This window comes from Scyliorhinus canicula, chromosome 4 (assembly GCF_902713615.1).
Source record: "Scyliorhinus canicula chromosome 4, sScyCan1.1, whole genome shotgun sequence".
Classification (NCBI taxonomy): Eukaryota; Metazoa; Chordata; class Chondrichthyes; order Carcharhiniformes; family Scyliorhinidae; genus Scyliorhinus; species Scyliorhinus canicula.
This window is the reverse complement of record NC_052149.1, coordinates 190,447,629-190,472,650: the sequence shown is the minus strand read 5'-3', so window position 1 is coordinate 190,472,650 and position 25,022 is coordinate 190,447,629. Positions and strand designations below refer to the sequence as shown.

General features: G+C 47.5%; 1 protein-coding gene across 3 annotated transcripts in view; it reads right to left on the bottom strand.

The window, feature by feature from the left end:
* Nucleotides 1-25,022, bottom strand: part of LOC119965249 (glutamine--fructose-6-phosphate aminotransferase [isomerizing] 2-like) — a 206,590-nt gene that overhangs the window by 180,967 nt on the left and 601 nt on the right. The gene's annotated exons all lie outside the window — the stretch shown is intronic.

Sequence of the window (25,022 nt, the reverse complement as noted above, 5' to 3'; positions counted from 1 at the left end):
GCAAAAGCAGCAAAGCAATTTCACAAACAATGGCTAAAGCACTGCAGAACTGCAACATCCAGCCACGAAGGATGATGGACAGTTAAACAACTAATCAGAAGTGGAGGCTAAAACATTTGCAACAAGCTTCAGCCAGAAGAGAATTATCCATCATGGTCTCCACCAGATATCCCCAGCATCATAGGTGCCAGTCTTCAGCTCATTTAATTTACTGCACGATATCAAGAAGTGACAAATGTCCCGCTCAAACTTTATTTTATTATTCATTTACGGGATGTGGCCGTCGCTGGCTAGGCCTGCATTTATTGGCCATCCCTTGTTGCCCTTCAGAAGGTGGTGGCAAGTTGCATTCTTGAACCACTGTAGTCCTTGAGGTGTAGGCATACCCACTGTGCTGTTCGGATGGAAGTTCCAGGATGTTGCCCCAGCAACAGTGAAGAAATGGCGATATAGTTCCAAGTCAAGGTGGTGAGTGACTTGGAGGGGAAACTCCAGGCGGTGGGGTTCCCAGGTATCTGACGCTCTTGTCTTTCTAGATGGTAGTGGTCGTGGGTTTGGAAGGTGCTGTCTAAGAAACCTTGGAGAGTTAATGCAGTGCACCTCGTAGATGGTACACACGGCTGCCACTGCTCATTGGTGGTGGAGGGTTGGAATGTTTGTGGAAGGGGGAGCAATCAAGCAAACTGCTTTGTCCTGGATGGTGTTGAGCTTGAGTGTTAAGAACATAAGAACTAGGAGCAGGAGTAGGCCATCTGGCCCCTTGAGCCTGCTCCGCCATTCAATTAGATCATGGCTGATCTTTTGTGGACTCAGCTCCACTTTCCAGCCCTAACACCATAACCCTTAATTCCTTGAGAGCAACAGAGGCCATCGCCCGTCCCTTCGGAACGTGTTGTAGGAGCTTCACTCATCCAGGCAAGTGGAGATATTACATATCTGTGCCTTGTAGATTGGGGGGGGGGGGGGGGGGGAGGGGGGTCCAGGAGAGTTACTCGCCGTGGGATTCCTCGCCTTTGACCTGCCTTGGTAACAACAGTATTAATATGGCTAGTCCAGTTCAGTTTCTGATAAATGGTAACCCCTAGGATAGGGGATTCCATGATGGCAATGCCATTGAATGTCAAGGGGTGGTGGTTAGATCCTATCTTATAGGAGATGGTCATTGCCTGGCATTTGTTTGGCATGCATACAACTTGCCACTTGTCAGCCCAAAACTGGATATTTTCCAGGTCTTTCTGCATTTGGACATGGACAGCTTCATTATCTGAGGAGTGGCGAATGGTGCTGAACATGTTTGCAGATCATCATTTCTGACCTTAGTTTGGAAGGGAGGTTATTGATGGAGCAGCTGAAGATGGTTGGGCCGAGGACACTACCCTGAGGAACTCCTGCAGTGATGTCCTGGAGTTGAGATGTTTCACCTCCAACCACAACAGCCATAATCCTTCATGCCACGTATGACTCCAACCAGCGGAGAGTTTACTCCCTCATTCCCATTGACTCCAGTTTAGGCGGGGCTCCTTGATGCCATACTTAGTCAAATGCTGCCTTGATGTCAAGAGCAGTCACTCTCACCTCAACTCTGGCATTCAGCTCTTTTGTCCATGTTTGAAACAAGGCTGTAATGAGGTCAGGAGCTGAGCGACAGTGGCGGAGCAAACTGAGCGTTCGTGACCAGGTTATTGTTGATTAAGTGCCACTTGAGAGCACTGCTGATGCCTCCTTCCATCACTTTGCTGATGATGGAGAACAGACTAATAGGGCAGTAATTGGCTGGTTTGGATTTGTCCTGTTTCTTGTGTACAGGACACACCTGCACAATTTTCCACAGTGCCGGGTGGAAGCCAGTGTTGTAGCTGTACTGAAACAGCTTGTCTAGGGGTGTGGCAAGTTCTGGAGCACAAGTCTTCAGTACTACCTCTGGAATATTGTCAGGGCCCATAGCCTTTGCAGTATCCAGTGCCTTCAGCTGTTTCTTGATACCACGTGGAGCAAATTGTATTGGCTGAAGACTGACATCTGTGATACTGGGGATCTCCAGGGGAGATTGAGATGAATCATCCACTCGGCACTTCCGGCTGTTGCATGTTGCGAATGCCTCAGCCTGGTCTTTTGCACATATGGCTCGGCTCCTCCATCATTGAGATTAGATATATTTGTGGAGCCTCCTCCTCCAGTGAGTTAATTGTCCACCACAATTCATGGCTGGATGCGGCAGGACTAGAGCTTAGATCTGATGCATCCATTGTGGAATTGCTTAGCTCTGTCTATTACTTGCTGTTTATGTTGTTTGGCACACAAGTAGTCCTGCGTTGTAACTTCACCTCATTTTTTGGTATGCCTGATGTTGCTCCTGGCAAGCTGTCGTGCACTCTTCATTGAACCAGGGTTGATGCCCTAGCTTGGTGGTAATGGTAGAGTGGAGGATATGCCGGGCCATGAAGTTGCAGATAGTGGTTGCTTACAATTCTGCTGCTGCTGATGGCCCTTAGCGTCTCATGGATGCCCAGTCTCGAGTTGCTAGATCTGTTCGAAATCTATCCCATTTAGCACGGTGGTAGTGCCACACAACACAATGGAGGATATCCTCAATGTGAAGGTCTGTTCAGTGGTCACTTCTACTGATACTGTCATGGACAGATGCATCTGTAGTCGGCACATTGGTGAGGATGAGGTCAAGTAGGTTTTTCCTTCTTGTCGGTTCCCTCACCACTTGCTGCAGTCCCAGTCTAGAAGCTATGTCCTTTAGAACCCGACCAGCTCGGTCTCTCGTGGTACTACGGAGCCACTCTTGGTGATGGACGTTTAAGTCCCCACCCTGAACATATTCTGCACCCTTGCCACACTCTCCTCCAACATGTTCAACATGAAGGAGTACTGATTCATCAGCTGATGGTGGCTGGTGTGTGGTAATCAGCAGGAGGTTTACATTTTAAACCAAGATTAGCAAATGGAAGCATTTTTTGCCACATGCTGTGAAAAAAAGCTCATTAAGGGAGAACTTGGAATTATAAAGCACCATTTACAATCTCAAGTAAGGTCTTGTGGTGCAGTGGGTTGCACCCTACTCTTGAGTCAGAAGCTTTGGGTTCAACTAACACCCCATTTAATGACCAAGGAAGGTGCATTCATAATGCAGAGCGCAGGTTGAGTATCAACCTGCAAAATCTTTCCAACACATGCCAATGGCAGGCGATGATTGAGAGAAACTCCTGGTTAACCATGCTTGATGCAAAGTGGCAGTCCTCAAGCTCCAAGCCTCTGACGACAGGCGAGCAACCTGCTCCAGGAAAAACCAGCTGTGGAAAACTCTACCTTGTGCACCACTAGTTGTGGAAAGAGAAACAACAATAACCACCACCTCAGGACATTGCATAAAACTCAATTAAGAACACAGTAAAAGTCACGTGAATATCAACAATATTGAATCAAAGCAAATACAACCACTTATCATCAGCATATAACAGAAATCATTATAATAGACATAGTTTTGTCACAAAATGAAGTTTCTCCGCATAATGAAATACATGTGAAGTAGATGTATCCAATCTATGGTCCTGGAGCCATATGAAGTCAAAACAACTCAATTTTATTTAAATATCTGTTTTTTATTCAGTAAGCTCAGTAAGGAGTGGAGAGGGGGGAGTTCAGTAAGGAGCGGAGAGAGAGGCGGGAGTTCAGTAAGGAACGGAAAGGCGTGAGTTCAGTAAGGAGCGGAGAGAGAGGCAGGAGTTCAGTAAGGAGCGGAGAGAGGTGGGAGTTCAGTAAGGAGCGGAGAGAGAGGCGGGCGTTCAGTAAGGAGCGGAGAGAGGTGGGAGTTCAATAAGGAGCAAAGAGAGACAGTTCAGTAAGGAGCGGAGAGACAGGAGTTCAGTAAAGAGCAGAGAGACAGGAGTTCAGTAAAGAGCGGAGAGAGAGGCGAGAGTTCTGTAAGGAGCGGAGAGAGAGAGACAGGAGTTCAGGAAGGTGCGGAGAGAAACTGAGAGTGGCATCACAGGAGGGATTAGATTGGCCAAGAGAGGACCTGCTGGCAAGTAGTGGTGAATGGCAACTAGTTTTGCTTTTTTGGTTTTTCTTTTGTTTTTTGGCATTGTAGTTGTATAAGTTAACCCAAGGTTTAAGACATGGCAAGAGATCCCAGACCCGTGTCATGCCCCTTGTGTACAATGTGGGAGTTCAGGGACACATCCACTGACCCTGACTCCTCCAATGCAAGAAGTGTGTCCAGCTGCAGCTCCTGCTACACTGCTTGACAGCTCTGGATGTGTGGGTGGACTCACTTTGGAGCATCTGCGATGCTGAGGACATCGTGGATAGCACGTTCGCTGAGTTGGTCGTACTGCAGGTGAAGATTACTGACAGAGTTAGAAAATGGGTGACCAAAAGACAGAGGAAAAGTAGGAAGGCAGTGCAGGTGTCCCCAATGGTCATCTTCCTGCAAATCAGATATACCATTTTGGATACAGTTGAGGGAGATGGCCCACAAGGGGAAGGTGCCAGCAGCCAAGTTCATGGCACCGTGGCTGGCTCTGCTGCGCAGGGCAGGAAGAAGAATGGCAGGGTTATACTGATAGGGGACTCAGTTGTAAGAGGAATAGATAGGCGGTTCTGCGGATGCAATTGAGACTTCAAGGTGGTATGTTGCCTTCTTGGTGCAAGGGTCAAGGATGTCTTGGAGGGCTGCAGGACATTGTGGGACGGGGGGAGGTTGAGGGTGAACAGCCAGCTGTCATGGTGCATGTTGTGTCACCTGTAGAGATGGTAACTCAGTTACAGTAGACGCTCTGGAAAGAAGGCTAGAAGTCATCCAGAAGTTTGATGGTAAGTTTATTGAGCAAGACAACTTAAATAACTGCGTGAGCTCTTACTTAAAGAACTGCACTTGAGAATGAGGTTACAACTTTTCTATGCTCTGCAACTAGGCCTGACCACACTAGCAGCCCTGAGCTAAATTTCAATTCCTGTTCTCCTCAGTCACATCAGTCAAAGTGAGGGGGAGGGCTGTCGGCATCACTTTTATACATGCCCATGCTGCCCCCTGGTGGTCTTTCTATTACCCATCATCCCCTTCTGTACACACTCAAGTAAGGATCACTACAGTGCATACAGGCACCAACGATGTAGATCAATAACAGGATGAGGTCCTACAAGCTGAATTAAGGAGAAGTTAAACTAAAAAACAAGATCTCAAAAGGTAGTAATCTCAGGATTGCTGCCAGTGCCATGAGCTAGTCAGAATAGGAATTTCAGGAGGGCAGCATGGTAGCATTGTGGTTAGCACTGTGGCTTCACAGCACCAGGGTCCCAGGTTCGATTCCTTGCTGGGTCACTGTCTGTGCGGAGTCTGCACGTTCTCCCTGTGTCTGCGTGGGTTTCTTCCGGGTGCTCCAGTTTCCTCCCACAGTCCAAAGATATGCAGGTTAGGTGGACTGGCCATGCTAAATTGCCCTTAGTGTGCAAAAAAGGTGAGGAGGGGTTATTGGGTTAGGGGGATAGGGTAGAAGTGGCGGCTTAAGTGGGTCGGTGCAGACTCGATGGGCTGAATGGCCTCCTTCTGCACTGTATGTTCTGTGTTCAGAATCGATGAGATGAATGCATGGCTCGGGAGTTGGTGCAACGGGGAGGGATTCAAATTCCTGTGGCATTGGAACCAGTTCTGGGGGAGGTGGGACCAGTACAAACCGGACGGTCTGCACCTGGGCAGGACTGGAACCAAGATCCGGGGGGGGGTGGTTGTTTGCTTGTGCTGTTGGGGAGGGGAGAGTTTAAACTAATGTGGCAGGGGGATGGGGACCAATGCAAGAAGTTGGAGGGAAGTAAAATGGGGCCAGAAACAAAAAGCAGTCAGGGGGAAAGTGTAAGGCAGAGAAGTCATAGTCTAAAATCATAAAGGGCCACAGTACAGGAAGCACAGTGACTGAGGAGAGCACAGTGAATAGGCCCAGTAATACTAAAAGGAATAAAATGGGAAGTAAAAACATGAATGGAAAAATGAAGCAGCAAGTTATTACATGAAGAAATGGGTTCAACGATAAGGAAAATTAGGAGAAATGTTCAAAGGAAAAATAACTTCAGAGAGGTTACCGCTCGAGGTGTTCAGATTAAAAATGGAGGCATAAAAGCCGTACTTTACCTGAATGCTCGTAGTATTCGGAATAAGGTAAATGAGTTGATGGCGCAAATCATCGTGAATGACTGTGATTTAGTGGCCATTACTGACATGGTTACATGGTTAAAGGATGGTCACGACTGGGAGTTAAATATCCAAAGGTATCAAACTATTCGGAAGGACAGAGTGGTGTAGTTCTGTTATTTAAGGATGACACCCGGGCAGTAGTGAGGGATGGCATCGGTGCTATGGAGGATAAGTTGAATCCATTTGGGTGAAAATCAGGAATAGTAAGGCGAAAAAGTAATTGATAATAGTAATAGGCCACCAAATAGTAACATTAGGTGGAGCGGGCAATAAACAAAGAAATAATTGATGCATGTAGAAATGGTGCAGCAGTTATCATGGGGGAATTTAATCTACATGTCGATTGGTTTAAACAGGTTGGTCAAGGCAGCCTTGAGGAGTTTATAGAATGTATCCACGATAGCTTCCTAGAACAGTATTACATAGAATTTACAGTGCAGAAGGAGGCCATTCGGCCCATCGAGTCTGCACCGGCTCTTGGAAATCAAGGTCAACACCTCCACCCTATCCCCATAACCCAGTAACCCCACCCAACACTAAGGGCAATTTTGGACACTAAGGGCAATTTATCATGGCCAATCCACCTAACCTGCACATCTTTGGACTGTGGGAGGAAACCGGAGCGCCCGGAGGAAACCCACGCACACACGGGGAGGATATGCAGACTCCACACCTGGGACCCTGGAGCTGTGAAGCGATTGTGCTATCCTACGAGGGAACAAGCGGTCCTAGATCTGGTCCTGTGTAATGAGACAGGATTGATTAATGATCTCATAGTTAGGGATCCTCTCAGAAGGAGTGATCACAATATGGTGGAATTTAAAATACAAATGGAGGGCGAGAAGGTAAAATCAAACACTAGTGTTTTGTGTTTAAACAAAGGAGATTACAATGGGATGAAAGAGTAGTTGGGTAAGGTAGACTGGGAGCAAAGACTTCATGGTGAAACAGTTGAGGAACAGTGGAGAACCTTCCAAGCGATTTTTCACAGTGCTCAGCTAAAGTTTATACCAACAAAAGCAAGGACGGTAGAAAGAGGGAAAATCGACCGTGGATGTAAGGAAAAAAGGGAGAGTATCAAATTGAAGGATAAAGCATACAAAGTGGCAAAGGTTAGTGGGAGATTAGTGGATTGGGAAATCTTTAGGGGGCAACAGAAAGCTACTAAAAAAGCTATAAGGAAGAGTAAGATAGATTATGAGAGTAAACTTGCTCAGAATATAAAAACAGATAGTAAAAGTTTCTACAAATGCCAGTGACTGATGGAAATAAGGCTATGACAGGTGAGGACCTTGAGATGATTGTTAATCACTAGGGAGGTAGTGATGGGCAAGCTAATGGGGCTAAAGGTAGACAAGCATCCTGTCTGTGATGGAATGCATCCAAGGGTAGTAAAAGAGATGGCTAGGGAAATTGCAAATGCACACATAATAATTTACCAAAATTCACTGGACTCTGGGGTGGTCATGGTGGGATTGGAAAATAGCAAACGTGATACCACTGTTTAAAAAAGGAGGTAGGCAGAAAGCGGGTAATTATAAACCGGTTAGCTTAACTTCGGTTGTAGGGAAGATGCTGGAATCTATCATCGAGGAAGAAATAGCGAGGCATCTGGATGGACATTGTCCCATTGGACAGATGCAGAATGGGTTCATAAAGGGCAGGTCGTGCCTAACTAATTTAGTGGAATTGTTTGAGGACATTACCAATGCGGTAGATAACGGGGAGCCAATGGATGTGGTATATCTGGATTTCCAGAAAGCTTTTGACAAGTTGCCATACAAAAGGTTGTTGCCTAAGATAAGGATGCATTGCATTAATGGTAAAGTAGTACCATGGGTAGAGGATTGGTTAATTAATAGAAATCAAAGAGTGGGGATTAATGGGTGTTTCTCTGGTTGGAAATCAGTACCTAGTGCTATCCTTCAGGGATCAGTGTTGGGCCCACAATTGTTCACAATTTACACGGGTGATTTAGAGTTGGGGATCAAGTGCAATGTGTCCAAGTTTGCAGGTGACACTAAGATGAGTGGTGAAGCAAAATGTGCAGAGGATACTGGAAGTCTGCAGAGGGATTTGGATAGTTTAAGTGGTCTAGGGTCTGGCAGCTGGAATATAATGTTGACAAAAGTGAGGTTATCCATTTTGGTCGGAACAACAGCAAAAGGGATTATCTAAATGATGAAATATTAAAACATGCTGCTGTGCAGAGGAATCTGGGTGTCCTAATGCATGAGTCGCAAAAAGTTGCTTTACAGATGCAACTGGTGATTACGAAGGTGAATGGAGTTTTGTCCTTCGTTGATAGAGGGATGGAGTTTAAGACTAGGGAGATTATGCTGCATCTGTACAAGGTGTTAGTGAGACCACACCTGGAGTATTGTGCTCAGTTTTGGTCTCCTTACCTGAGAAAGGACATTGGGTGTGCAGAGGGGATTCACTAGGTTAATCCCAGAGTTAGTGGGTTGGAATATGAGGAGAGGTAGAGTAGACTGGGGCTGTACCCATTGGAACTTAGAAGGATGCGGGGGGGGGGGGGGGATCTTATAGAAACATATAAAATAATGAAGGGAATAGATAGCATAGATGCAGGGAGGTTGTTTCCACTGGTGGGTGAAAGCAGAACCAGGGGGCATAGCCTCAAAATAAGGGGAAGTAGATTTAGGACTGAGCTCAGGAGGAACTCCTTCACCACGAGGATTGTGAATCTATGGAATTCCCTGCCCAGTGAAGCAGTTGAGGCTCCTTCTTGAAATGTTTTCAAGGTAATGATACAAGATAGTTTTTTGAAAAATAAAGGAATGGTTATGGTGTTCAGGCAGGAAAGTGGAGCGGAGTCCACAAAAGATCAGCCATGATCTCATTGAATGGCAGTGCAGGCTCGAGGGGCCAGGTGGCCTAGTCCTACTCCTAGATCTTATGTTCTTATATGCTGGTTGGTCTAATGGAAAGTGGTGATATTTTGAAAGAGATTGTTTTTAAGGTTTGTAAATCAAAGTTGGACATATCCCTGGTCAGAACCCCAAAATCTGTTACTCTCGACAACTTGTAATTTGGGCAAATTAATAGAAACATGGATTTAAACCATCTACATGGCAACTAAGCTTCTATATTAAGTACCCACGTGGCTTATAAAGACAAAAGATTAGAAAGCCATGCTGTATACAAACCTAAGCATTTGGGTGACATGCATGTTTTTTTTGTTCTTCAAGGATATGGATTGACAGAGTTCACTTGTCCTATTTTGTTCCAGCGCTTATTGAAACAGAAAGATGCCTTAAAATAGAGTTGGACTAAAGGATCTTCCTGATAATCAATCCATTGAAAAATGATAGTGACAGCTTTGAAGGTGATAATTTGCTGTCCTCCATTCTAATTACTGCAATGAATCCCAGAGCAACTGTTTGAAAAAAAATAAATTACTGCTAATTTATCACGTTATAAAATATGAAAAAGTCTAAAATAATTTATTTTTGCAATTTCAGAATGTACTGCAGCATAAGAAAAATGAAGGATCTGCAAAGATTCTTTGGTTTATTCAGCCTGCTCCACACAATTGTGAAGCCCTGTGTATTGCAATATGTGCACTTTCATTCCACCCAGAACTTTGAGAAATGCAAAGGAAAGATAAAACCCCAGACAATTTTGGGGGACAAAATCTGGGAAATTCCTCTTTGATCCATCGAGGTGACTGAAACTAATCCAGGAGATCTCACTGGCCCTGAAGTACCTACTTCTGTAAGAGGCGATCACTGCCCAACCAAAAATAGATCCAGCTCTCGCTTCATCATTTCAATAGTAAGAGAGAATATAACAAATAGCAACAGACAATGAGTACTTTATGGCTAGAAACAAGAAACAGAAAGGCATTTAAGACTAATGGGAGTTGTGTTAAGAACCCTGCTGATATTAAACTCGAGGGTATCCCAAATCCCAGAAGGGTAACTTGGAAAACCATTTGTGGTGCATATTTTCAATTTGGCAGACTCAGAAAATATATGCAAACCAGTCATTTTGTGATAAATTGATAAAAATTTATTAAATAAGAAAAACACACACCAAGGAGGACTATAGTACATGACATACTTTACCACTCATCTTAGTGTCACCCAATAACTATTGAATAAACTCGGTTTGTTCTCACTGGAAGGATGGAGGTTGAGGGGCGACCTGATAGAGGTCTACAAAATTATGAGGGGCATAGACAGAGTGGATAGTCAGAGGCTTTTTCCCAGGGTTGAGGGATCAATTACTAGGGGCATAGGTTTAAGGTGCGAGGGACAAGATTTAGAGGAGATGTACAAGGTAAATGTTTACACAGAGGGTAGTGGGTTCCTGGAACTCGCTGCCGGAGGAGGTGGTGGACGCAGGGATGATAGTGACATTTAAGGGCATCTTGACAAATACATGAATAGGATGGGAATAGAGGGATACGGACCCAGGAAGTGTAGAAGATTTTAGTTTAGACGGACAGCATGGTCGGCACAGGCTTGGAGGGCCTGTTCCTGTGCTGTACTTTTCTTTTTTCTTTGTTCTCTGACAATAGTTAACCACACCGATGACTATATGCACACAGTATTAGATGAAGTTCCCCCTTCGTCCCCAACTACCTACGTTTCCTGAACTCTGAGATGCTCCTTCTTCCCAAAAAACATCCAATATTATATAACTCTCGAAGCTAAATCCTGCAGATAATACCATGCACAGGTTATTTGTCCATACTTGGGAAAGCCATCTTCAGTTTCATCGAAGGTATAATCTTCTCAGTTTGAGTTTTGAATTTCAATCAGTTCCCCTTTTAGCAATAACTTGTTTTCAGGGGAGACTGTTCTCTGCACCTGGCAGTGCCTGTGATGGTAGCTGCCTTCACTGTGTCCCTTTCTCCAGCCATTGCGCTTATGTAGATTTCATTCTTTGATATTACACACATTCTGGACCTAGCTTTTTAGCATACAAGTGCCAATTCCCTTACCTCTACACTTTGAAGTTACTTCTTTTATACCCCATTGTTTCCCCCTCGTCACATAAGTAAACACTTGGCTTTTCTCAATATGCTAATTTCCATATCAAAATCCCCTGCCACCCATATCAATTCCCTTTCTATTTTATTCTAATTTCATTTTTAAAATCTTAATTTCTCCAATTTTTAAACAGTTCTGTAGTGACAGTTGGAGGTAGTAAATTGTACAAACGTTTGGACAAATATGCAAAGCTAGTAGTAACGATCAACTGATTTCAATGGGATATTTTAACTTGCATAAACATCACGGATACCAGTCTTCAACCAATTAGATTCATTTAATGTGATCAAGAAACAGCTGACTTCACTAGTTCCAGCAAATGCTATGGGTCCTAACAACATTCTGACTGTGGTGCTGAAGACTTCTGCTCCAGAATTAATTATGCCTCCAGCAAGGCTATTCCAATACAGCTTCAATACTGGTTTCGACCCAACAATGTGGGAAACTGCCTGTGTGCATCTGGTCCACAAAAAGGACAAATCAAATTTGGACAATTCCTCTGCAATAATCCTATCACATTTACTCACCAATAACTTGCCCATCAATGCTTAGCTTTTGTTCCACCAGGGACACTTGGCTCCAGACCTCATTACAGCCCTTGGCCAAACACGAGAAAAGAGATTACTTATAAAAATATAAATTTAGAGCACCCAATTAATTTCCAATTAAGGGGCAATTTAGCATGGCCAATCCACCTACCCTGCACATCTTTAGGTTGTGGGGGCGAAACCCACACAAACACGGGGAGAATGTGCAAACTCCACACGGACAGTGACCCAGACCCAGGATGGAACCTGGGACCTCAGCGCCATGAGGCAGCAGCACTAACCACTGCTCCACCATGCTGCCCCTAAAGAGTTCTGAGGTGATGCGACAGTGACTGTCCTTGACATCAGGCAGCATTTGACTCAGAGTCAAAGAGTCAGAGTACAACTGGAGTCAATAGGAACTCTTTACTCACTGGAACTATACCTAGCATAAAGGAAGATAGATTTTTAGAGGCCAATCATGTCAATCCCAGAACATTGCTGCAGGAGTTCAGTGGGGCAGGGTACTAGGCCCAACCATCTTCAGCTACGTCATCAATTAATTTCATAGATCAGAATCATAGACTCACTTAAGATGAGGGGGAGCAGGGCAAAGGGAGAGAGGATAGGGAAAGCAGGCAAAGAGGTGAGAAAAGGGTGGCAGGGGGTGGGTAAAACAGAGGCCAGAGCTAGACAAGCACTGGGAGGAGAGCCACCTTACTAGAGAGGGCGGCTAACATGGGAGGGCAGAAAGCAAGGGGGAGCATGGCGCACCTCTCAGGTGAGAAGGAGCGCTGGCCAAAAGGGGGGGGGGGGGGGGGGAAACAGGGCAGAGGACAAGGGCTAAGAGGGGGAGATAGGGAATGGGGAAACGCAGGACAGGAAAGAAACAAAGGCAAGGTTGAGTACGAGAAACGGAACAGGTGCAGGTCTCGGCAGGCATGGAGCAGGGCGAGGAACCATGATGGCGCTGCAAATAGCCACTCAGGTGGGCCCCTGGGCACAGGGAGACCCCGGAGTGCAGGGTGCACCCATGTACGGAGACATAGTTGGCAGCCATGTTGGGTGCCCCCTGGACAAGGGGAAACCCCGGAGCGCAGGGGCCTGACTTCATGGCAAGAGCGGCAAATGCGGCCATTTTGGACGGCACCCGAACAAAGGGAAACCCCGGAGTGGAGGGGCGCGCCTGACAGGTAAGTATGAGTGATCCCGCTGGATTAGGGGTCAGAAACCCACCACCAGGATTGTTACCTGGAACATATGGGAACTTAACAGCCCAGTGAAAAGATCCAGAGTCTTCACCCACTTAAAAAGCCTAAAAGCCAACATAATTTACCAACAAGAGACGCACCTGAGGGAGAAGGACCGTCTGCTGCTAAGGAAAGGCTGGGTGGGGAAAACGTACCATTCACGTTTTGGGATGAGGGCTAGGGGAGTAGCAATACTGATCAACAAGAGGGTGAGGTTTACAGAAATCAAGACAATTGGGGACCCGGGGTGACGGTCATGGTCAGCGGTGGTACTGGTAAATGTGTACGCCCCCAACTGGGATGACACGAATTCACAAAGAAGACCATGGCGGAAATCCCCGACATCGACACAGACTGACTGATTGTGGAGGGGGGCGACTTCAATTACATGCGGGACCCACTGACTGATCGATCAAACCCAGAACAGGGAGAAAGACTGGCATGGCTAGGGAACTGGGAGCATTTATGGAGCCGATGGTGCCGCTGGACCCATGGAGGTTCCTGCATCCAGGAGAAAAAGAATTCTCGTACTTTTCACAAGTGCACAAGGTGGACACCCATATTGACTTCTTTGCAATGGGGAAAGCGGTGTTCCAGGGATCACGGGAGTAGAATACTCCGCGATCCTTATCTTCGCTCACGCTCCACATTATATGGACGTGGGGTTGGAGACGGGGCGTGCCCAGCGCCCCACATGGAGGCTGGACACGGACCTCCTGACTGACAAGGCCTTCTGCCAAAAAAATCGCAGGCCAAAGGCGATTACGTCAGAAACAACCAAAACGGGGAGGTTTCAGCCTCCATGTTTTGGGAGGCACTGAAGGCCGTGATTAGAGGAGAGATCATAGCCTACAAGGCAAGCAGAGATAGGGAAGAGAGAGTGGCCAGGCAGCACCTAGTAGACTCTGTTCTGGATATCGACAGAAAGTACTCCGAGGCCCCGACCGTAGAACTGCTGGCTGAGAGGACAAAGCTGCAAATAGACTTTAACCTGCTACCCACCAGGAAAGCAGTGTATCAACTCCGCCAGACACGGGGGATCTTATACGAACTCAGAGACAAGGCTGGCCGCCTATTGGCTCATCAGCTGGGAAAGCAGGTAGCCACGAGGGAAATAGCCCAGGTAAAGAATAGCAGAGGCAGACTGATAACAGAACTGAAAGAGGTCAATCAGGCATTTGAGACTTCTACCGAGGATTGTACACCTCCGAGCCCCCTTACGGGGACGCGGGGATGAAACAGTTCCTCGACTGACTGGAACTACCAGTTGTGGGGGAAGACAGAAGCGGGGACCTGGAAGCACCAAAGATCTGAGAGAAATCATGGAGAGCATCAGCTCCATGCAGGCGGGGAAGGCACCAGAAGTCCTGGCGGACTTTTATAAAAGATTTGCGCCAGTCCTGGCTGCATTGCTAAGGGACATGTTCGCGGACTTGCTGGCAAGGGACACTTTGCCTCCTACGCTAGCGCAGCCCACAATATCACTGATACACAAAAAGGATAAAGACCCAACGGAATTTGGATCACATAGACCCATTTAGCTGTTGAATGTTGACGCGAAAATACTCGCAAAAGTCCTGGCCAAAAGGTTGGAGGCCTGAGTACCGGAAGTGGTGGCAGAGGACCAAACGGGCTTTGTCAAGGGTAGGCAACTCACTGTGAACATCAGGCAGCTGCTGAATGTAATACTGCCCCCCCCCCCCCAAACCCGGGATAGAGCACCAGAAGCGATTGTCTCCCTGAACGCAGAAAAGACCTTCAACAGAGTCAAATGGAAGTACTTCCTCGAGGTACTGGAACAATTTGGGCTAGGAGTGGGGTTTACCTCCTGGGTGAGATTCCTGTACAATGCTCTCAAGGCGAGCGTTCGAACTAACACCAACAGCCCTGAATACTTCCAGCTACAAAGAGGCACAAGGCGAGGATGCCTGTTGTGCCCACTCTTGTTCACGCTAGCGGTCGAACCCCTGGCGATAGCCCTGCAGGACGTGAAAAGTTGGAAGGGCATCCGGAGGGGAGACAGAGCGCACGGAGTTTCACTCCATGCAGATGATCTGCTCCTCTATATCCCGAAGCCACAGGAAGGACTGAAGGCAATACTGCAGATCCTGAAAGAGTTTGGAATCTTCTCGGGCTACAAACTTAACCTGGGCAAAAGTGAGGCATTCCCAGTGAACCCAAACGGGGGAGGGGCAGAGCTGGAGGGGCTCCCGTTTAAAATAGCCCAGAACAGATTCCGTTACCTGGGGATCCAGATAGCCAGAGGCTGGACACAGACCCACAAGTTAAACCTGACCAGCCTGGTGGAGGAATTAAAAAAGGACCTACAGAGGTGGGGCTCACTCCCACTCTCCCTGGCGGAGAGAGTGCAGACGATTGAGATGAATGTGCTGCCGAGGTTCCTCTTCCTGTTTAGATCCATACCGATCTTCATCCCCAAGGCCTTTTTCCAAAATGTAGACGGTCCAATCATGGCGTTTGTGTGTGTGTGTGTGTGTGTGTGTGTGTGTGTGTCTGTGTGTGTGTGTGGGGGGGGGGGGGGGGGGGGAAGAACCCAAGAATTCCCAAACTGACACTGCAAAAAAGGAAAATCAAAGGTGGCTTTGCTTCACCGAACTAATACTACCACTGGGCAGCAAAGGCAGAGAGAATAGATACACATGCCCGACTCAGAATGGGTACAGATGGAGAGGGCCTCCTGTAAAGGAACGACCCTCTGGGCCCTGGCTACAGCAGCACTCCCATCCCCCTCAACACCATACACGAGCCCAGTGGTAGCAGCCACGCTGAGAACGTGGGCCCAACTAAGACAACACTTTGGGCTAACCAAGATATCCTCCCTTGGCCCCCATCTGCGGCAAACACAAATTCCCCCAAGCCATGCTAGACACCACCTTCAAAAGGTGGAGACAAGACGGGGGAACACTGACGGTCAGGGACTTTTACGTAGGGCACAGACTGGTAACACTGGACTGAACTGACGAAGAAGTGGAAACTACCGAAAGGACAGGAAATGAGGCACCTTCAAATAAAACACTTCCTACACAAGGATGTTAAAAGAGATGTTTAAGAATTACTTAGTGTTGTATTCTTTGGGGGTTGTATTTGAATTGATGGTTGCTAAGATGTTCACTGTATGTTTGAAAAAGGCTAACTTGAGTTCACAGAATAAACACTGTTTTGCTTTAAAAAAATACTTTGCTATTTCTGCTGTACCACACCTGTAGAGTGGGCCGTGTGCTCCCCATACCACAATCTAGTAAAAGTTGTGGGTCAGGTGAACTCCATAATACACTTTGGGGTTCTCTAAACCCTGGCCCATAACAGCAAACACAACCGAAATCGACGGGGGAGTGATAGGGGGAGGACGTAAGGAAGGGGGATGGGCGGGTGGGGGATGGAAGGGACCATAGGCCGAGCCAAAGGGCAGCGAAATGTATAAAATGTTAATTAAAGGAAGAACAGGATAAACAGTTCTGTACAATAAAGTAAATTAACGCGGTTAAGATAAATGATAACTTTATCATAGAATTTTACAGTGCAGAAGGAGGCCATTTGGCCCATCGAGTCTGCACCGGCTCCTGGAAAGAGCACCCTACCCAAGGTCAACACCTCCACCCTATCCCCATAACCCAGTAACCCCACCCAACACTAAGGGCAATTTTGGACACTAAGGGCAATTTATCATGGCCAATCCACCTAACCTGCACATCTTTGGACTGTGGGAGGAAACCGGAGCGCCCGGAGGAAACCCACGCACACACGGGGAGGATGTGCAGACTCCACACAGACAGTGACCCAAGCCGGAATCGCACCTGGGACCCTGGAGCTGTGAAGCGATTGTGCTATCCACAATGCTACCGTGCTGCCCCATATAAATGTGGAAAATGCCAATAAAAAGATTTTTTAAAAAGAACCACAAGTGCAGAAAGGCCATTTGGCCCATCAAGTTTGTACCAACTCTCCAAGAGAATCCTACCAAAGCCCACTCCCCCATCTCATCTCTGGGCACCGAACATGGCTAATCCACCTAACCATCACATCTTTGTACACGAAGGGGCAATTTAGCATGGCCAACCCACCCAACCTGCACATCTTTGGATTGTGGGAGGAAACCGGAGCACCCAGAGGAAACCCAAGCAGCCACCGAGAGAACTTGCAAACTTCACACAGTCAACTTTCCTCCATCATCATGTTAGAAGTGGGGTGTTGACTAATGATTGCAATTTTAGTGTCACTCAGAACTCTTCAGATTATGAAGCAGTCCGTGCCCTCAAGAGAGCAAGATCTGGCCAATATTCTGGTTAGGGCTGATAATTGACAAGTAACATTTGTGGCACACAAGTGTCTGGAAATAACAATCTCCAACAAGCAAGAGACTAATTACCTCTCTTTGGTAATCAATGGTGTTACCAATTCTGAATTGCCCCACCATCAATATGGTCTAACCATTGACCTGAAATTTCACCTGAATGAAACCAGATGGACCATCCAGCAATGAACGAAACACCAGAAAAAACAATGGCAGTCAGCCCTGTTGACCCTGTCAGGTCCACCTTACTAACATTGGGGGAGGACTGTCCCAGACTCATTAAACAACAACCTGACATAGTCATACTCATGGAATCAAACCTACAACGTCCCAGAAATCACCATCACCATGTCTGACCTGATCCATCAGAGGTGTCGGAACAGTGGTATACAGATTGGGAGGGAGTTTCCCTGAAAGTCCACAACATCGGCTCCGGGCCTCATGACGTCTGATGGCATCTGGTCAAACATGGGCAAAGAAAGCTAACATATATTATCACTGCCCCCCCTCCCACTCTCCCTCATCAAGCTGATGAATCAGAACTCCTGGATGTTGAACACCATTTGAAGGAAGCATGGAGGGTGGCAGATCGCAGAATGTATTCTGGGTGGGGGAATTTCAATGTCCACCACCAAGAATGGCTCAGGAGCAGCACTACTGACTGAGTTGGTCAAGTTCTCAAGGACAGGACTTCCGGTGGCGTTTGCGAGCGGGTCGGCCACAACGAGGAGAGCTCCCACCGGTGACCACTGTTTGCGGCGCTTTCGGGGGTTTCTCCGACTCTTCGCTCCCCCCCCCCCCCCCCCCCCCCCCCCGGATTATTGGCGGCCTTTGGGACCGTCCCGGGTAGCAAGTGGGGCCGGTTTAAAAACCGGCGAGGAACCCCGTGCGGGTGTCAGGCGTCTGGTGCTGAGGCATCGGGACCAGTGTACGCGGAGGTCGGAGCAGCAGGGGTGGAGCTAAATGGAGGCCAAGGCTGCAGGCCCGAAGTCAGGTCGCGATGTAGGTGAGCTGTCCCACATCGGATGGCTCCCGCCTAGAATGTGGTGAGAAGATTGAAGTCCAGTCCCAGGGAAATTCTGGAGGAATACTAAAAAGAAGAGAAAGAAGTTTTAAAGAAATTTGGTGGAAGTTTTTTTCCCCCTTTTTATTGAAAGGAGGGAAATTTTTTTTTGTTTTTTCTATATAAAAAAATAAGAAAAAAAAGATTGAATAATAAGCCGTTAAAGGATGGGAAAAGCAGCGTTGAAGAAGGGAGGAAACGCAGGCTCGCCGCTGAATGAGAGGACAAGCAAAAGTGCTGACAAGGTGGAGGATGTCAGACCACATGGTGGGGCCGCACTACTTACGGTGGAGAAGATGACCGGGTGATGGCGATGGAGCTGGAAAAGCAGTTTGCGAGGCACATGGAGGCTTTGAGGAAGGAGATGGCGGTCGCATTGACGTCATTGGTGGAGGAGGCAATCGCCCCGGTGAGGGTAGCTGTGGTAAAGACATCGGCCGAGGTGAGAGAGCAGGGCGAGAAGATGAAGGAAATGGAGGAGGCCGTGTCGCAGCACAGTGACCAGTTCACCTCGATGGGGGACGAGCTGCGGAGGGTGGTGGAAGTCAACAGAGGACTCCGAGCAAAGCTCGAGGACTTGGAGAACCGCTCGAGGCGCCACAATCTGAGAATTGTGGGCTTGCCCGAAGGGGAAGAGGGTCCAAGGCTAACAGAGTACTTTGCTAAAAAGTTGGCGGAGCTAATGGGGGAGGGTAAGAACCCTTCCCGGTACGAACTGAATCGAGCTCATTGGTCATTAAGAACGAAGCCCAAAGTGAATGAGCCGCCAAGAGCAGTAATTATCTGCATCCATAAGTACTGCATGAAGGAGAAGGTGTTTAGCTGTGCGAAGCAGAAGCGCGAGTGCAGTGGGGTGGTGCTGGAGTTCGGATCTACCAGGACCTGACGGTGGAGTTGGCAAAAAGACGAGCGGCGTTCGGTCAAGTGAAGGTGGCACGCACAAAAAGGGGATGCAATTTGGTATGGTATACCCGGCAAAGCTGAGGGTGGCATATGATGCCAAAGACTTATATTTTGAGACAGCGGAGGCGGCTGAGGCATTCCATGAGGGCAGAAGGCGAGGGACAGACGTGAGGAGCGGAGCTGGGAGAGACTGTGGACTGTGATTGGGGAACTGGAAAATGTATAAATGCTATAACTTTCTTTTTACTGACCTGTATTGTAATTTACTTCTCTTCACATTGTTACAGAGTTCAAGTTATTGGTTGGGTTGATTGGCATTCTGTGTTGCGACGGTTATGTCTTATTTTAGTGAATTGTGTGGGTTGGATTGTTGTTTTTGTTTTTTCTTTCTCTGGGACAGGGTGGGAGGGGACGGTATATCTTGGCTGGGAGTGCCACCTGTGCTAGCTAACTAAAGTCGGCTAGTGAACGGAGGTGAGGTGAGAGGAGGGCTGCGGACATTGGAGCCTAGTTAGCAGGTTTCGATGGGCCTCCGAGGCGAGCGGGGGGAGGGGGGATTGATGCTGGGAGATATTCTTTTGAGAGGAAATGTAGGGGGGCTTTATGGAAGGGGGGGGAGAAAGGGTTTGATGATAATAATGGATTGGGGCAGGTCAGGCTCATGGGGCAGGGCCCGGTGGTATGATGATGGTGGATAAGAAGGGTTTTGGGGGGGGGGGGGGGGGGGGGGGAAGAGACTCCCAGTTAGGATAGTCACGTGGAACGTGAGGGGTGAGGAGGTCCGGTCAAGGGTGCTTGCGCATTTTTAAAGTTTGAAAGCCGATGTAGCAATGCTGCAGGAGGCTCACTTGAGAGTGAAGGACCATGTGAGACTTAAAAAGGGACGGGTTAGTCAGGTGTTTCACTCTGGATTTGACGGAAGGACTCAAGGGGTAGCGGTAATGGTCAGCAAAAGAGTACGCTTCCAGATGGAGAAGGTGGTGGCAGATCAGGGGGTTAGATATGTGACTGTGACACTGGAGGGGAGGTTAGGGCACTGTTAAGTGGATACAGTCCCAATTGGGACGATGTGGGATTCGCAAAGGTGTCCCCGTCCCCGACTTGGACACACATAGTGGGGGGAGGGGCACTGGAACTTGGTGCAGGAGCCAAGGTTGGACAGGTCACAGCTGCGCTCGCTGGTCCCATCAGGAGGGGCGAAGCCGTTGGCTGGGCTAATGGTGGAAATAGGAGGGGTGGACCCTTGGAAGTTTCTGCACCCAAGGGAACGGTAGTACTCATTTTTCACAGCAGTCCATAAGGTAAACTCACGGATCGACTTTCTCGTGGTGGGAATGGCTTTGCTGGCTGGGGTTAAGGGGTCGGAATACTCGGCAATTGCAGTGTCAGATCATGCTCCGCATCGGGTGGATATGGTACTGGAGAAGGGGGTAGCGCAGAGGTTGGGGTGAAAATTAGATGTGGGACTTTTGGGGGACCAAGTGTTCTGTGACAAAATTGAAAAGGTAATTAAGGAGTATGTAGGCTTTAACTGTATGGGTGAGTTGTCGAAGGCAGTTGTCTGGGAGGCTCTAAAGGCGGTGGTGAGGGGTGAGGTAATTTTGTTTAAGGCCAGGGTGGACAAAGAGGAGAGGTTGGAATGGCAGAGAGTAATAGATAAGATGTTGGAGGTAGATAAGAGTTTTGCAGAAGATGGGGACCCAGCAAAGCTGGAAAAAAGGAAGCAACTACAGGCAAGCTTTGACCCACTGTCTACCAAGAAGGCGGTGCGCCAACTGAGGCGAGCAAGGGATGCAGTTTATGAACATGGAGATAAGGTATGTTAGCAGGTCAGCTCCGGAGGGAAGCAGCGGCAAGGGAAATTGTTCAGGTGAGAAATAGGGCAGGGAATTTGGTGGTGGCTCTGGATCTGATTAACAAGGTTTTTGAGGAACTTTATGAGAGGTTGAACAGGTCAGAGCCACCTGGGGGAGATCGTGAGATGCAGGAATTTCTAGATGGGTTGGAGTACCCGAGGTTAGGGGAGGGGGCCAGGCTGACAGAAGAAGGAGCAATAGTGGAGCAGGAGATAATGGATACAATTGGGAGGATGCAGTCGGGGAAGGTGGCAGGGCCGGATGGGTTTCCGGTGGAATATTATAAAAAATTCAAGGATAAGCTGACATCCCTGATGGTGGGGATGTTTGAAGAGGCGATAGGGAAGGGGGTGTTCCCACAAACTTTGGGGCAGGCATCGATTTCCCTGTCGCTAAAAAAAAAGATTAGGATCCAATGCACTGTGGGTCGTATAAGCCCATATCGCTTCTGAATGTGGACGCAAAAGTATTGGCGAAGGTACTGGCGGGTAGGCTGGAGGAGTGCCTCCCGAAGGTGATAGGTGAAGATCAGACGGGGTTCGTGAGAGGGAGGCAGCTCTTGTCAAACGTTAGAAGGGTATTGAACGTCATTATGGCACCGGCGGAGGGGAAGGAAACAGAGGTGATTGTGGCACTGGACGCTGAGAGGGCGTTTGACCGGGTAGAATGGGGGTACTTGATGGCAGTTCTGGAGCAGTTTGGGGTTGGAGCACGATTTGTGAACTGGGTAAAGCTACTATATAAGGAGCCGAGGGCGAATGTCCGCACAAACATCAGCTCGAGATACTTTTCTCTCCACCATGAGACGAGGCAGGGATGTCCTATGTCCCACCTGCTGTTTGCACTCGCGATTGAGCCGTTGGCCTTCGCATTCATTGTCTAATTACAGCTTTGGTTCAAACATGGACAAAAGAGCTGAACTCCAGAGGTGAAGTGAGAGTGACTACTCTTCGCATCAAATCCACGTGTGACCGTGTGTCAACAAGGAACCCTAACAAAACTGGTGACAATGAGAATCAGGGGGAAACTCTCAACTGGTTGGAGTCACAGGGCGACAGGGTGGCACAGTGGTTAGCACTGCTGTCTCAGCGCCAGGGACCCGGGTTCAATTCTGGCCTTGGGTCACTGTCTATGTGGAGTTTGAACTTTCTGCATTGCTTTCCTCCGGGTGCTCTGGTTTCTTGCCAAAGATGTGCAGGTTAGGTGGATTGGCCATGCTAAATAGCCCCTTAGTGTCCCAAGGTTAGATAGGGTACCGGGTTACAGGGATAGGGTGGAGGAGTGGGCCTAGGTAGGGTGCTCTTTCGGAGGGTCTGTGCTCATGCGATAGGCCAAATGGCCTCCTTCGGCACTATATGGATTCTATTCTATACCTAGCACAAAGAAAGTTGGTTGTGGTTGTTGGTCAGTCATTTCAGCTCCAAGACATCACTATAGGAGTTTCTCAAGGTAGTGTCCTAGGCCCAACCACCTTCAGCTGCTTCACCTATCTTCCATTCTAAGGTCAGAATTGGGGATGTTTGCTGATGATTGCACAATCTTGAGCAATATTCACAACGCCTCAGATACTGAAGCAGTCCATGTGCAAATGCAGCAAGACATGGACAATATCCAGGCTTGGCTAACATGTGGCAACAAGTGGGCTGACAAGCAACATTCGCGTCAGACAAATACCAGGCAAAGACCATTTCCAACAAGAGAGAATCTAACCATCATCCTTGACATACAATTGCATTACCATTGCTGAATCCTGGGATTTACCACAGACCAGAAAATGAACTGGATTAGCCATATAAATACTGTGGCCACAAGAGCAGGTTAGAGACTAGAAATCCTGAGGCAAGTAACTCACAGAATCATAGAACTCAACTCCCAAGTCCCCAAGCCTGTCCATCATCTACAAGTAGTGCGATGGAATATTCTCCACTTGCCTGGATGAGTGCAGCTCCAACAACACTCAAGAGACTTGATGCCATCCAGGACAAAGCAGCATGCTGGAATGACACAGCGACATGGTGGTACAGTGGTTAGCATTGCTGCCTCATATCTCCAGGGACCCAGGTTCAATTCCAGCATTGGGTGACCGTTGTGTGCAGAGTTTGCACTTTCTCCCCATGTCTGCATGGGTTTCCTCCGGGTGCTCAGGTTTCCTCCGACAGTCCAAAGATGTTCAGGTGGATTGGCCATGCTAAATTGCCTCTTAGTGTCCAAAATGTTAGGTGGGATTACTGGGTTACAGGAGGTGTGGTGCTCTTTCCAAGGGCCGCTGCAGACTCGATGGACAGACTGGCCTCCTTCTGCATTGTAAAAAATTCTATGACACCCCATCCACATTCACTCCCTCCATCACCGACGCACAGTAACAGCATCATCTACAAAATGCAGAAACTCACGTAGGCTCCTTAGGCAGCACCTTCCAAACCCACGACCATCTAAAAAACCAAGGGCAGCAGACACCTGAAAGCTCCCCTCTAAGCCACTCATAATCCTGCTTTGTAATTGTCACAAGGTCAAAATTCTGGAACTCTGTCCCTAACAGCACTATGGGTGTACCCACCCTAAATGAACTGCAGCCCGGTTCATGGGGCCTAAACAACTGAAGCAAGGGCCACTTATTGTGGGGTAAAGGGAAAGGGGAAATTAACTCATACGGACAGAAGAATGAACCGGTCTTGGGCACACAGGATTGGAGGTTAGAGATAGGGAGGAATAAATCAATTAATGGATTTACACACAACTTGGATTCATATAGCATCTTTAAATTAGTAAAATGTCAACATGTGCTTCACAGGACTGTTACAAAACAAAATTTGACACCGAGTCAAATAAGGAGATATTACTGCAGATGACCAAAAACTTGGTCAACAAGGCAAGATTTGAGGAGCATCTTAGAAGAGATGAAGAGAGACCGATAAGTTCTGAGATGCCTTCCCAAAAACTAAGAGTCTTGGCCATCAATGTGAAACAATTGAAGTCCAATAGGGACAGGATGGAATTGAAGGCAAGAGCATACATTTGGAATCTTGCCACCTGGCATAACTGTGTTCTTCTGTCACTGCCATGCCTTATAACTAATCCTGGTTGTATGACTGTTGAAAGGTAGACACCAGGTAGACCTGAAAATGATGCGCAAACTTGGTGAAACAGGGCTACATGCATGTTAAACCTTGGAAACTAAAACTATTCAGAGCTAAGCGATCCTATAACCAAAGCAGAGATTGGACAGGAGGGCAATTAATGAGAAAGACAGTGGTGGAAAGAAGTGGGATATAAAGAAGGGGGTTATTAAAGGGGAGACGAGAGCAAGGCATGGGGGCTGCGAGAGGATCTCAGAGCACCATATCACCACCTGAATAGTCTCGGCCAGGGGCATGATTGTTGTAAAGTCAGGCAAGTGGCCTTGACGAGTGTATACAAGTGACCTGGAATATGTCAGTCAAAAATATGGAAATAATATCACAGCATAAGGTTGTGATCAAGAAAAGACTCATTTGTAAACACACAAAACATTTTGTTGGACAAAATAGACAACGACCGCATAATTATCGATTATAGTAGGGAGTTTTGCTCAAGGTAGATTAGACTTTTTTTAAATAAGAGGATGGAGGTAACATTTTTAAAAATAACCTTGTGAGATGGGTGGGGTGGCAATAGCAGAGAGCAAATGACACAGATAAGATAGAGAGATCAGTGTCTCAATTAGAAGAAGCTAAACTTAAGAAACAAAGAAGCAGCAAACACTCCTAAGGGGCAAATGCCCTTCCATGGTTTAAAGATCTGGAATGGGGCAACACATAATAGATACAAACATGGTAGTTATTTTGCAAGAGTTGGGACTTATTGGCAGCAAATCAAGCAGCGTGGGAAGGCAAAAGAGGAAGGGGCTGGGTGAGT